The sequence below is a fragment of the Cyanistes caeruleus genome, chromosome 1 (assembly GCF_971803275.1).
Source record: "Cyanistes caeruleus chromosome 1, bCyaCae1.hap1.1, whole genome shotgun sequence".
In the NCBI taxonomy this organism is placed as follows: Eukaryota; Metazoa; Chordata; class Aves; order Passeriformes; family Paridae; genus Cyanistes; species Cyanistes caeruleus.
This window is the reverse complement of record NC_141701.1, coordinates 3,398,600-3,413,706: the sequence shown is the minus strand read 5'-3', so window position 1 is coordinate 3,413,706 and position 15,107 is coordinate 3,398,600. Positions and strand designations below refer to the sequence as shown.

Here is a 15,107-nt window from a genome sequence, read left to right as displayed (position 1 = left end):
GTCAGCTGTGATGTTCCCTGAAGATACACCACCAAAAAAACAAGCTTTGGGGAAAATGAAGAACATTCCTACAAATGAAATCAGCAAGAAGGAAGAAGAATGGAGAGGTGGAGACTTGGAGCATTTCAAAGTCAGGAGCAGAGTTTCATGACCTTGGAGGGAAGAATCAATATCTCAGCAAGGCACAGGCAGCATGGGAAGACTAAACCAGCATCTTGTGTTTAAGGCCAGGGAGAAGCAGGACGCACCGAAGGACAGACACAAAGAAGATTCAAGATGTGCCTGAACCAAACTTGAAAGATGTTTTTCCTGTACTTACTTGGCTCTTTTGGGATGCAAGCAGGACGCAGTGATCTTCACAGGGCTACACACCCATGAGCTTTGCTATTTTATCGAATGATGTTAGAATTTTAAGGAGAAAAAACTCGGCAAGAGAGGATGAGACTACAAAAGAGGGAAGTCAACAGCTCCCGAGATGCCTGCCAACAGGATCTGCACTTAAAGCGTGCAGTTTTGGCAGAGAACATTCTCAAAATCTGGTATTTAAAAGTCTCATGGTGTTGGAACTTGTAATTAAAGTTAAAGGATACAAGTGAACTAAGATCTGATCAACACAAACTTGTATCAAAGTCAGAATGTGTTCCCACAGAGTCTCAGCCACCTGGTTCTTCCACGCCTCATTCAAAGAGAAAAAAATTAGCTACCAACTACTTTGATTCCCACTCAAAATCATTCCTCTCCAGCTTCTAAAAGGGATGGATTTGTAACAATCTTCAAGAATTAAAATATTCCAAACAAACCCAAAAACTCACAAGTTGTTTAATTTACTGCCACTCTCCAATTCTAGAGCAACATTATTTGTTGTGATATGAACTTTTCCTGCACCTATCAATACTCGGGCATTGATGGGTGAAAGAAACAAAGAATAATGAAAACACCTACAGTTTCATTCTTGCTCCTCAAGAACTGGAATAAATGGAAGAATTCAAATCCTTCATTGAGAAAAGCCCTGAGGAGAGGAAGGACTTGGGGATATTGATGGATTGGAAGCTTGACATGACATTTTAAGTGGCAATGTGGCTGCTCCCTCCCTGAAAGTGTCCAAAGCCAGGCTGGACAGGGCTTGGAGCAACCTGGTCTACTGGAAGGTGTCTCTGCCCATGGCAGAGGTCAGAATGAGATGATCTTTCAGACCCCTGCAAACCCAAACTGTTCTAATATTCTACGAATTTACTGCTGCTTCCTTCCCAGTAGTGCCAACATGAACTCAATAACCAAGAAAATAAACAAACAAAAAAAAATTAATAAAAAAAAAAGGAATTCAAATGTGATCTGATTTCTTACTGCACGGTTTCCAACATCCAAGCTGTCCATCACCAAGTTGAAGAGAAAAGCCAAAGCAGTGCAGAATCAGCTGGCACAAGCTCATTTTTTTACCAGGTAATGTCTTGAAACCTCCCAAACCAACTTTGCTGCCATCAGAGCCACCTCTTCCTTGGACAGCGCCCAGGAACTACTCACAGATGAAATCCAACCGAATTTACTGCTTCTGCAAGCCTGGAAATTTCACTTACAGAGGTGACATGACATTTTGTTTCGCCAATGCTAATCTAATACCTTTTTAAAGGTGCATACGTTTCACCCTGTTGGCTTCCAACACTGAATTACCAGCTCTGCTAAGATTCTGAATAAATGAGACGAGCGTGGCCTCCAGGCGAAATCCCTTTGCTGTAATCTTTATTCAAAACACACTGCTCCAGAGCCTTGCATGCATTGCCAAAAATCGCCTTGAGGTTTGCTCTTAAGATGGCAATTTGCATATCAACATTTTGCTGCAGAGCTTACCCAATGTCCCTGCTATTATTTTAATACTCTGCTGTGGGCGGCCCCCTGAGCAGCTCACAGAAGTGCAGGCTAAAAATATTCCTGCCTTCCCCACCGGCTCCACACATGACCACAGCGAGCGTCGGCTCGGATGCAAAACCAGCACTGATGGCATCCACCCGCCTCTCCAGGAGGATGCGCAGGCTCCAAGGTGCTCAAAAAAACATGGCAAGAAGGAGGAAAGTAGCTCTGCATGGATGGAGGTAAAACGCACAGGCGCTGGAGGAGGAAGAGCACAGGAGGAGCTGGTTTTATGAGGGAAGCAGGAGAGGTTTTTCCACGTGCAAGACATTCTTGGGAAAACACATGAAGAGGTAATAAAGCAGGTGAGAGAGGCACCACCTGGGATATGAATTTAAGATGATGCTGAACAGAAGAAGGGAAAGAATTCTCAAGCACAGAACAGGAGCAATGCCAGGCGGACGCGAGCACAGCCTGATTCATGCCCCAGAAGGGAGATCCCAATCCCGCTGGCGGCACCATATTGATGACAGCACATGAAAAAACATGGTTTGCAGGTTTTTCTCCTCGCCCTCCTCCCCCTCACCCAGCAAACCCCAGGCTCAGAGGTTGTAATTATTTCTGGCAAGGTGTAAACAGGTCTGGGAAATAAAATGGAAAACTGGAGCTGTTTACGAGATGCCATGCAGGGAGTCGGCACCGGAGCCCAGCTACCAAACCAGTGAGTGCAAGGTCACCTTGGTCTGCTCAGAACAACTTTGCAAAGGGGTTTGCAGCCAGGCAAAATAACCAGGCTCAGTCTGCCCAGGATGGTGAGTTCATGGAAGGTGGAGAACCAGCAGAAGACATGGCTCCAGCCAACAACAAGGGATTTATCGTGGTGCTGTAGGCTTTGAGGCGACGTCCATCGAGATGACATCCACTCATGACAACCAGCTATGGGGTGTGGGAGAGGAGCAAGGATGACATCAAGTCCATAAGTCTCCTTCCACCACAGCTGCTGTAGAGGAAAAGCAGCCAAGGGACTCATCTGCCTGGAAGTGTTCCAGGCCAGATTGGATGGAGCTTGGTCTAGTGGAAGGTGCCCCTGCCCACAGCAGGGGAACTGGAACAAGATGATCTTGAAGGTCCCTTCAACACAAAACCTTCTCTAATCTGCATGCAAATGACCAGTGGAGACCACTCATCCCCTTACCCTGCAGGCCATCACTTGCTTCCAAGGCATTGGATTATTTCCCCAACACAGAAAGAAACACAAATACTGAAAAGCAATTTCTGCTGGTGGAGAAAAGCAGCGAAAGCCAAACCATCCCAGCAGGAGGATCTCGCACCCTGATGGGGCTGAAGGAGCCCACAGCATCTCAAGCCCACAAAGCAGCCAGCGAGGAAAATTCAAAAACTGGTTTTGGTCTCACCAGGAAGGAAAGGAAAAGAGATGCTCAAATTCAGGAAGTACAGGCAGCGAGTCCCCCTGGGGATAGCAGGACCTCCAGAATATTTTCTGCACACATTCTTTATATTCTGTGCTCAAATGCCTCACAAACAGGACTAAGATGCACAACTCTATTTCTGAGATTATACTTAAATTTTAATTAATTTTTAAAAGGATGGCAACACAGTGCAGTAGGAAAAGAAAAGGCCAATGAGAGAAGAGCAAGCCTGAAGTCCTCAGAGCCTGTGGGATATCTTTATATATGAAGGGAAACAAAGGTACACTTGAACAATGTGCAAAGAAATAGAAATTAAAAAAAAGAAAATAAAAAAGCAGACCTTGACTTCCATGCAGAGGGAAGAGAATCTTTACAATTAATTTGCGAGTATTCCCCTAAGAGGAAAAAAAAAACCCGACCCACCAGAATTCCAGTCTCTTGACTGCCCTATGTTTGGGACAAAGGAGAAAAAGCCAGAAAAGTTGTGGATGTGCCATCCCTGGAAGCGTTCAAAGCCAGTGGAGATGGCATTTGGAGCAACCAGGGATACTGGAAGGTGTCCCTGCCCATGGCATGGTTGGAAATAGGTACTTCCAACCAAAACCATTCTAGGATCCTATGAAACCCACCTGCTTCAGCTCTGAGGATGATCAGCAGGAAAATATCTGTAATGAGAATCTCAGTTTGCTTTTTCACATTCAAAGGTGTCCTGTTTTACACAAATACTGCAATCCTGCTCTCACCACTTGCTAAGACGTCTCTCCAAGGGGCCGGTTTGGGCACTTGGCTAGGACAGAATCCATGACATTTTTAGAAAAACAGCCCATCACTATGAAACCTCCTGATGGTGCACCATCAAAACTTAAGGAGGGCTTTGGAAAGCACACAGTTGTTCTGTAAGACAGAAGTGTCAAAAAGCTTTGGACAGCATACTCAGGCTTCCACACCCACATTTTGCCACCTACTACCATCTTTGAGCACTTGCTGCTAATGGAAGCTGAAGGTCCTTGACACTGAGAAACAAACTCTAACATGCAGTAGCCTCAACACAATTTAAGCGCTGCTATTTTAATTATTTTAGAGTTTTACACCATATTTATCATTAGTAAAAGTAAATTTAGTAAAATGACTTAATTTTTCAAGTCAGATTGCTGCAGCTCTGGATAGCTTTAAAACCTGCATGGGATGGTCTGGAAGAGGATATGGAGCATCAGTAAGTTGGACAAACTTCCCTGATCACAGCTGTGAGTATTCACCATGGCCTCATCCTGCCCACATCAATCCCACCGCACCCTTGGCAGAGAAAATACTAAAATTTTAAATTCTTTAAAACAAAGGCCAAAAATACAGAACATAAAAGCAAAACAAAATCACATCCAGTATTATTATATAGATTTGAATTTTATATATATGGTCTTATGCACCATATTATAGAAATTAGTTTTTAATTTAATAATATACATACATTTTATAATATACATATATTTGTAAGATTAATTTTTTGTACTTTTTCACTGAGCATCCACAGCTTGCAGCAGAATATTTGATGGGACTGACATTAGGGTCACCCCAGCAGCAACAGGCACTCGGGTAAAGGAGCAGCTGGAGATTACCAGGCACACAACAGAAGACAACAACACATTTGGGGAAGGTAAAGCACATCTCAAGCTATCTAACACTATGTCTAAAATTGTATAAATCAGGTATTTTAGAAATTAGGAGGTTCTCATGAGAGCCTAGAAAGCAAATAGCATCACAAGGGATCGTAAATCAATTGTTTTTGTGGGGAAAAATATAGTGAAAAGCTGTATTAAGGTTTAGCTCTTGATTCAGTTTGCAAGAAGGAAAATCTGAAGGCCTGCAGCTTCCAACAAGAATTTGTGTCACGTACAGGGTGATATGAAACAAGGTGTTACCCAGCACTGCTCCCGCAGCCTCATCAACCTCCCCCATCTCCAGATGCATGGCACCGTGCTTATCTACAAAATTAGAAGAACTTGGAGCACGGTGAACATCTCCATGCTGGAACACGGGATGCTGCAAAGCTTTTGCTGAAAATTCAGCTTAAAGCTAATTGCAATCACCTACAGTGAGTTGCAACCACTGCTCCCTCTGATCCTGAACATTCCCCATCCCTGGAGTGTCCACAGCCAGGTTGGATGGAGCTCTGAGCAGCCTGGTCTGGCAGAAGGTATCCCTGCCCATGGCAGGGGTTGGAATGAGATGATCCTGAAGGTCTCTTCCAACCTAAACTGTTTTAGGATTCAATTAATCTAAAATTGAAGTGACTATTCCACAACTTGTAGACCCAGTGAGATATCATCCAAAACTTCTCTAAACAGCCCAAGAGGATTTTGTTGCTCTAAGACACCCCAAAACTGGGGCACACGAGGTGGGCAGGCAGCACCATTGCATGAGGACTGTGGTCACACTCATAAGATGTCATGTATCGGTAAATCATAGAATGACAGATTGGTTTGGGTTGGAAGGGACCTTAAAAATCATCTCATTCCAAACCCCTGCCATGGGCAGGGACACTTCCCACTAGACCAGGTTGCTCATCTCCTTCAGCTTAAAGACATTTCCCCTTGTCCTGTCACAAAAAACAAGGGAATTTCAAAGTGGAGGAAGAAAGATGAAGAAAAACAGCATTCCCGGCTGTGCATGGGACTTTTTACAAAGCAGCCATTAATAGCAAGTTTGGGAGCTCCCTCGTACCGTATTTGAGTCTCTGGCATCTCATAACAGCCAAGAAATGGGTTAATCCAAAAATCTGGGTCATAACACCTCCAAATCTGCCTGGTTTTTCACATGTAGAAAAATAAAAGAGGCACCTCCCTCCTCCACGCAGAAGCATCAGAAGAAGATTCATTATAAATGGAAAAAAAAGCAACAGGTTTCAGCAATGAGCATGATCAAAGTCTCTCGTGGAAGAAGAAAATGTTTTATTTTACAGAAATAAGAACTATGGCAACAGCTCTGGAATAAAATCCTACAGCACGGCTGTGTCCTGCACTCCTTTACTCCATGCACCAGATGATGGAGGAGTCCTACAAGGGGAAAAAAAATACATGGCCAAGTTATTCAAGACTACAAAGACAATAAATTACGCAGAGAGGAGAAGGAGGACTCATAAAGTCCTTAATAACCTCAAAAAATCTTATTTTTGTAATGCCTGGCTTTGCAGCAGAGGGGACAGCAGAGCAAGAAAACAAATGTTTCACAATGAAAAGCATCAAACATTTTGCAGTTATTTTCTGCTTTTATTTAATGAAGAGATGACAGCAAGAGTGAAGAAATCATCACCTAACCCAACATCAGTATTTATTTCCAAAAAAAAGGAATTTTACAAAAAAAAACCCAAAAAAGTGTAAGTATAGGTATTTGATTTCATTCAAGGAGAAGCTGGAAAATATTTTCCAGATTTTTCTTACAGCATCCCAGCAGATGAACTGCCAACACACCCAAACAGCCCTTGGGAGAGCTTTCCCCCACAGCTCTGCATCCCAGAAAAAAAACAACTGAAAAACATCTGCTGATACACCACTTCTTATTTTTTTGTACCAATCTTCAGGACATATTTAAAAAGCAACTGATTATCAGTGCAATCTTTGCTTTTCTAATGGACACACAAAATGGACATAAAAAAAAGATAATCCATCCTGCCTCTCTTTTATTTTAGTTAAATGCTATTTTTTCATCCTCAGAAACACTGCAGAGATGTGCCCATGCACTGCAACAAAGAGATGGCACCTGCCTACTGAATTTCCTGACTAGTGACACTTCGAAGAAAGAGTTTTAAATAGAAACCTCCCTGCAAGTGTTAAATCAGATTAATTTAACTCTTGCGTTATTTTAATCTTAGACGCCACCATTTGCAAGGCGAGCAGAAAAAAAAAATAGGGAGTAAGATTCTTATCTTGACCATATTCTTTGGGAAATGCTGTGTATTATTAAAAACCACAAATATCCTTTCTGACAGCAAAATATAGACAACTCTGGCTCTTTTGCAGTAGGAAAAGAGCACCAATATTTTATGAAGCTTTCTGTGCACTCAACGTCAAGTGAAGGGCAGAGCTTTCCTCCAGCCTTGCAGTGCCCACTGCCACCACCAAAAACACCAACACCAGTTTGGGGCCACACTTGAATCTGCACAAGGCAAAAACTGTTCTGCAAAATACAATGCACTTTGAAAGGTTGGTGATGCTGCTGAGGAAGAAGTTTAACAGCATTTTCCCCACAAACACCATCATCACTCTGATATTCCAGTTGGGAGTTAGATTCATGCTTAAATAGCTGGATTAAATTTAGACTGAGTGGATCATGTCATAAGAAAACACACACATTCTAATGGTCAGGAATCACAGAATACCTTGGGCTGGAAGGGACATTAAAGATCACCCAGTTCCAGCCGCCCCTTCCATGAGCAGGGACACCTTTTACTATCCCGGGTTGCTCCATGCCCCATCCAAACTGACCTTGAACACTTCCAGGGATAGCACAGCCAGGACCTCCCCACTTTCACAACAAGGAATTTTTTCTAATATTGAATCTAAACCTGCCCTCTGTCAGTGAGAAGCCATTCCCCACTCTTGTATCACTCCAGACCCTTGTCCAAAGTCCCCCTCCAGTTGTCTTGGAGCTCCTTTAGGCACTAAAGAGCCTGGAGCCTTCTCTTTTCCAGGCTGAACATCCCAGCTCTCCCAGCCTCTGCTCCAGAGCAGAGGAACTCCATCCCTCTGATCCCCTTGGTGCCTCCTCTGTACTCGCTCCAACAGCTCCAGGTCCTTCCTGTGCTGGGGAGCCCAGAGCTGGAGGCAGCTCTGCAGGTGGGGTCTCACCTGAGAGGGGCAGAATCCCCCCCTCAGCTGCTGCCTGCCAGCTCTGGATGAGCCCAGGACATGTTTGGATTTCTGGGCTCCAAGTGCACGTGGCTGGGTCATGTCCAGCCTCTCATCCACCAGCACCTCCAAGTCCTTCTCCCCAGGGCTCCCTTCAATCTGTTCATCCCCCAGCCCAGACACCAGAGGTCAAAACACATGACCCAAGCACGCCCTGGGTGGAAAGTTCCACCCACCCACCCACCCATCCATCCTCACTGGGATCAATCCTGGATCAAGTCCTTTCCAGTGCAAGCAGCCTTTGCTCTGACAATGACAACTCCAACCCTAAATAAAACAGAGGCTCATCCTGCCCACCTAAAACCCTCAGGTGTCACCAATTTCCAGTCCTCTGAAGCACCAGCAACCCTTGGAAGGCCCATAAAGACCCAAGTGAAAGCCACCCAGCTCACCCCACTGCACAAAGCAGGTGAACTGTAGGAAGAAGGATAATAAAGATGGGAAAAGTAAATTAAAAGTTTTAAACTACTCATTCCACTTTCATTGAGCAGAATGTGTTTATGGTACAGGCAGGGAATCGAAAGTATTATTTTTATCTTGATATTATTTACCCTTTCACACTTGCTATTTAAATATTCCTGAAATCCCAGAAGAACCAACAATTCAAAATACCATTTTATATATATATATATATATATATATGTATTTATAAGGAAGGGGAAGCACAGACTCATTCATTTTCAGCTTCCCTCTTTTATTTTTTCTTTTCAATTACATTTTAAGTGCTGTAATATCAATGTGCAAATTTATCAAGACACAGAATATTTATTTCTCCTCTACTCCCAGTAAAGATTCTCCAGGCCCAGAGCAGGAAGGGAGACGTGGTCACACCAGACGATTTTGGGATGAGGAGTAAATGATGAGAGGTTTAAAATGTTTTAAATAAATAAAAAAATAGATAAATAAAGAGAGCTGTGAGAAAATGAATGAGGTTGCACAAGAGAAGATGGGAATAAAATATTGTAATATTAAAATCTCAGTTCTACCAATCTCTTTAGCCAATCTCAATAATTTAAAGAATCACGAAACACTTTGGGTTGGAAGGGACCTTTAGGTTCATCCAGTTCCAACCTCTGCCATGGACAGGGACACCTTCCATTGTCCCACACTGCTCCAAGTTCCACCCAATCTGACCTTGAACAGTTTCAGGGATGAGGCATCCACAGCTTCTCTGAGCAATCTGGTTCATTGCCTCACCACCCTGTAACCCTTGCTTTAGACACAAGAACAGGAGGAAACAGGGATGGAATCTGAATCGGAAGCCTGGATCAAGGAGGGCATGAGGCTGCACTGATCAGCCCCTCCCATGTCCATCAATGCTGCATTAGAGGCCAAGCTAATTTTTAGTTGCATTAATAAACAAAAGCAAACCAGGAAGGTGGGAGGCCTTGGAGAGCACAAGAAGGGTGATTTGTTGCATGCATGACCACTGGAAAGTGGGAATCAGCACACTTAACACCCTAGAAGAAGTCCAGAAACCAGCCTGAGGATGAGAGCAAAAAGGATGCTGCAGCTGGCAAAGATGGCAGAGCAGGAAGGCAACAAGGAGTCAGACAGCAATACCCTGACACACCAGGGATTTAAAAACCTGAATTTGCATCAACACAAAGAAAAGGCAATTTCCAGAAGGGCATGGGGTGATAGGACAAGGGGGAATGTCATTGAGCTAAATGAGGGTAGATTTAGATTGGGTTTTAGGAAGTAACTCTTCACTGGCAGAGTGGTGAGGCCCTGGCACAGGCTGCCCAGAGAAGTGTTCAAGGCCAGGCTGGATGGGGTTTGGAGCACCCTGGGACAGTAGAAGGTGTCCTTGCCCATGGCAGGGAGGTGGAACTGGATGGTGTTTAAAGTCCTTTCCAACCCATTCTATGATTAAGACTCCAGAAAACATCCAGAGTTCAGCCTGGAGATGAGATGGAAAAGGACTTCATAGCTGGAGAAAACAGCTGAGCAGGAGAGCATCAAGGGGTCAGACAGCAGCTGGCCTGAATCAGTGGTGATTTAAAGACCAGAAACACATGCAGGGACACCTAGACCACAGCAGAGCCCAGCAGGGCAGGATGGGGCCCTGTACATTCACAGCCCCACTGCAAAGGGAAAAACCAGCCTGGAAAAAGGGATAAATGCTTGATAAAGTATAAACCTTATTGCGAAACAAAACAAACAAAAAAAAAAGGTGGGGGAAAACCCTCATATTTTAATCAATTCTTCCCACTCCACAGCACACAGCTAGTAAAAATTTAGGATTCAGTCTGCTGAATCCTAAATCCTTTGTGCAGAATGAAGCACAAAGCAAAACTTAAGGCCGCCACCCCACGCAAGAGTTTGCAAACAAACACCTCCTTGTTCCTGCAGCACTCCCAGACACAAGGATGCACCTCAAGCTCCAAAATGTCACAGAAAACTTCAAATGCTAACAAGCAGAGGGTTTTGCAAGGCGTATTCAGCATGCTGGTGGCAGAATGAAACATGCTTTTAGCTTTCCAAACCCTCTGCTTTTTTGATATGCACACAAAGACACTGAACAGTTCCATGGGAACACGAGGTTTCCCCACCAAAGTCCACTCCAGCGCCAGATGCCGGAGGTTAATTGTACCCCACAGCTCGGGGGAGCTTTTATTGAAAGCTTCAAACCACAAACACTTTTCCAAGTACAAAAGCAACCAAAAAAAAGTTTCTGCAGTCAGCCGAGGGCCACTGCAGAAAGCAGCGCTTTGTATGTATAAAAATGGTTTTATTTCTTCTCCCTGTACTTCCAAATCCATCCCACTGCCTCAAACTCCCAAATTAGCCTGGAAGAGGGGAAAAAATAATAAATAAACAACATCATGCCCTCTATGAGGTTAAAATTGAGCCAAAACCTGGCAGGTAACAACCCAGGAGCAGTTGCCAATGTGGTTATTGCACTGGAAATTGATAAATCAAGGTTTCTTCATGAGCAGCTGTGGGACGGTGGCAAACTGGGTGCAGGGACATCCCATCCTGGTGACATGGGACACAAGCGAGCTCCACAGCACTCTCATACATGTGTCCCTCCCTGCTCAGAGCCCTGGGCAAGGCCAGCCCTGTCCCCAAATCATTCATTACACATATAAAACGCTGTGGAACAGCGGCCACAGTCCCCAGTTTCCACGCACAGACCCTGTGTCAGCCCTGTCCCTATGTCACACAAACCCCACAGCTCGTGCCAGCCCTGCTCTGTCCCCATGACACATACATGCCGTGTGCCAGCCCAGCTCTGTCCCCCTGTGCCAGGCCAGCCCTGTCCCCATGCCACACACACACGCCCCCTGTGCCAGGCCATGTCCCCATGTCACAGACACACCCCCTGTGCCAGCCCAGCTCTGTCCCCATGTCACACACACACCCTGAGCCCTTGTCACACACACACCCCCTGTGCCAGCCCAGCCCTGTCCCCATGTCACACACACACCCTGTCCCCATGTCACACACACACCTCCTGTGCCAGCCCAGCTCTGTCCCCATGTCACACACACACCCTGTGCCCTTGTCACACACACACCCCCTGTGCCAGGCCAGCCCTGTCCCCACGCCACACACACACACACCCTGTGCCAGGCCAGCTCTGTCCCCATGCCACACACACCTGTCCCCGTGTCAAGCACACCCAGGCCACCCATGTCACACACACCCCCCCGTGCCAGGCCCTGTTCCCATGTCACCGGTTTACACACCCCTGTGCCAGGCCAGCCCTGTCCCCACGCCACACACACACCTGTCCCCGTGTCACGCACACCCAGGCCAGCCTGTCCCCATGTCACACACACACCCCCTGTGCCAGGCCCTGTTCCCATGTCACCGGGTTACACACCCCTGTGCCAGGCCAGCCCTGTCCCCACGCCACACACACACCTGTCCCCGTGTCACGCACACCCAGGGCCAGCCTGTCCCCATGTCACACACACGCAAAGTGCCAGCCCAGCCCTATCCCCATGTACACACTCGCCCCCACCCAACCTGTGCCAGGCCAACCCTGTCCTTACGTCGCACAGCCATACACAGTGTCAGGCCATCCCTGCCCCCATGTCACACGCACACACCTGTCCCCATGCCACACAAACTCCCAGTGGCAGACCAGCCCCGTCCCCGTGTCACACAGACTCAGTGCCACCGCTGTCCCCAGACTCCCAGCCCGTGTCACCCCCCCGGCCTCTCAGCAGGACCGGCGCGCGCCGCTCACCTGCCGCCGCCCGCCCGTCACCGCCGGCACCCAAACATCACGTGACCGCCGCGGCCCCGCCCACCGCGAGCAGCTATCCCTCCCTCCCCCCATCGTTGTAGTTCTTATGCCTCAGAGGCCTCCGGTCGCGCTCCCCTCTGTGGACTACAACTCCCAGAGTGCATCGCGACGCGGCGTCCCGTCCCCTTCACCCGGCAACCAATCGGCCGAGGGGACGGCCCGAGGGGGCCCCGCCCACCTGCCCTCAGCACCACCCTCTTCAGGGCGCGGCCCGAGGCCGCCCCTCAGGAGCCGCTCCCCGCCTGGTGCTGCTCCAGGGGATGGTCCCTGCTCCACTCCCTTCTCATCTTCTCTGCCGTCCTCACCTTCCCCCTCCTTGGGGGGGAACCCCAGGAACGGCTGAGGGAGCTGGGGGTGTTTATTCTGTAAAAAGGGGTCGCAGGGGGCACCTCATCACTCTACAACTCTCTGACAGGAGGGTGTAGCCAGGAGGGAGGTTGGTCCCAAATAACAAGAGATAGCGTAAAAGCAAACTAACCACCTCGAGTTCCACCAGGGGATATTCAAGCTGGATATTAGGAAAAATTCTTCACTGGAAGGCTGGTTAAGCATTGTAAAGGGCAAGTAGTGGATTCACCTTTCCCTGGAAATGCCCAAATAAAATGTAGATGTGGCATTGGAGACAGGGTTTAGTGGTGGATTTGGCAATACTGGGTTAATGGCTGGACCAAGTGATCTTTCAGGTGTTTTCCAACCTTAATGATACCATGATTCTCTGACAGGTGGGTCTGTGCCCTCCTTTGTAGGCACACAGTGCCCAGGGCACTGCTCACAGAAATAAATGAATAAACCCCACCAACTCACTGCTACTAAAGCCACTAATTCTCTCCTAACCACCACAAATTGCAGGCTGAGACTGGAGGTTCACCCAGCCAAAGTGCTTTGATAGAGCAGTCTGGAGTACAGCTGTACCTGTGAGGAGTTTGCTTTTTATTTGCCAAGTGACAGCAGCTTTACGTGGTGGCTGGCTTGCAAAAGGAGTTATAAAGAGGGTTTTCTTGATAGGGCCTTTAACCAACAATTCATTTTAACAAGGGACTGACAAGCCAGCTGCTTGTTCAGAAATGGAGTTCTGCACCAGTAGCCCTGCTAAAAAAAGCTTTAAAAGGGCTGAGGGGCCACCTGAGCCACCATAAACTTGAGGGTTTTACAGCACCAAACTGCTATCGGAGCACTTTCCTCCATCTTTTGCTGCATTGATAATCATTTATTTCTGTGGACTCTGAGGAAAATCCCTTAGGAGAAGGGACATAAAAATATACTGATAACAAAATACAGCTGTCTGCTTGTCATCTGCGAAATCCTCTGACTCCAGCTACATGTGCAGTGCCCTGTGTCTTACTGGGTGGGTATTTTTTGGTGAGGGAGAAAGAGTGAATTAATCCTGCAAGAAGCATAGATTACATTTCAAAAACCACTGTGAAAATTTTGCAGTAATTTTCAGTACAAATCATATTTACCTCCAGCATGAGCCTCATGAAAGTAAATAAGAAAAGAAATATACAAACACGTGCCAATATAAAACAGCCCAAGTATTCCAAGGGACAGCAATCATAAAAATTACAGTGGGATAAATCTCATATGACTGCTTTGGTTTGCGGGCTGCATCTTGCTGGTTTTGCATTTTGGAGCTAGAGAAATACTGCTTAATCAATATGTGCGTTATTCATACAATAATAATGCTGCACATTTTCGTGGGACATTTTTCTTCTGAGGAATTGGAGCTGTTGCAAACCTTATTGTGTGCAGCAGGGCTGGTCCTTGTTATTAACAGCTGCTTATTGATCTGTAACAGCATTTAGAAAGAGGAAGGGCAGTTTCTTGGCATGGTGGGGAAGCCAGATCTTTTACATAAGCAAGGCAAGGTGTTGTGCATCATTAAGATGTTGCTTTCTCTGAATTTAGGGGAAAAAAACCCAAATAATTAACAGCTTTGTTCCATCCCACCGTGATAACATCTATAAATCTGAAAAATATACAGTCAGCTGTATGGAAACCAAAAGCTCCAGGGGCCAAAATTTTATTAAAACAGCTTCATCTTCATGTTTCTCATCTTTTACTGGGAGGTGGTTGCCCATTTGCCAGCTGCTGTGTGGTGTTTCCCAAGGCGGAAGCAGCGATTTTGTTCCACATGAACAAAGCTCCTGGAGGACAGACCTGTGTACTTGGAGGGGTTTGGCAAATGTGACTTGGGGGTGAAGTTGTCAGGGGGTTTCTGCTTTGGAAAACTGCCCTGATTCCTCTGTGAAGATTAAATGGAGGATCTTTAATGGAATTTAAATAAACTTTATTTAAATAAATATTTTTTTTAAAAAAAAAAGCTGTGATGCTTTTGCCTCATCCCTGCTGGGATGATTACCCACTTAGGCTGGCTGTGTCTTTAGGGAATTTCTTCCATTGCTTGGAGGGAGTTTCCTTTTGGCTCACAGGTTTATTTTGTGAATCATCTTAAATCATAACCTCTTAATAGCTGGGCTATTGAGGTATTTATGGAAAGGAAATCCAATTGTCCCCTTGGTTACTTTTCCCCTAAACTGCGTGGATTTGGCATCACTGTAACAATTTGTATTACACACTATTACATCCTTACAAAATCAGTGGGGTTTCATTCCTATACTACAGGACTTTGTCTACAAAGTAGGAGAACCCAGACAAATAACTTGAATTAAA

The 15,107-nt window shown here is 46.0% G+C and overlaps 1 protein-coding gene across 22 annotated transcripts in view; it reads right to left on the bottom strand.

Moving 5' to 3' along the window:
- TSNARE1 (t-SNARE domain containing 1) overlaps positions 1-12,461 on the bottom strand; it is a 449,654-nt gene extending 437,193 nt beyond the window's left edge. For 7 of the 22 annotated variants that reach the window (XM_086877080.1, XM_086877025.1, XM_086877052.1 and 4 more), the window contains exon 1: positions 12,378-12,424. The gene's annotated coding sequence lies outside the window, so the exon portion shown is untranslated. Of the gene's footprint in view, positions 1-12,377 lie in introns of all 22 variants that reach the window. The other 15 variants (XR_015283186.1, XM_086877001.1, XM_086877058.1 and 12 more) reach the window with 7 other exon arrangements.
- Between the last annotated feature and the right edge of the window lie 2,646 nt (positions 12,462-15,107).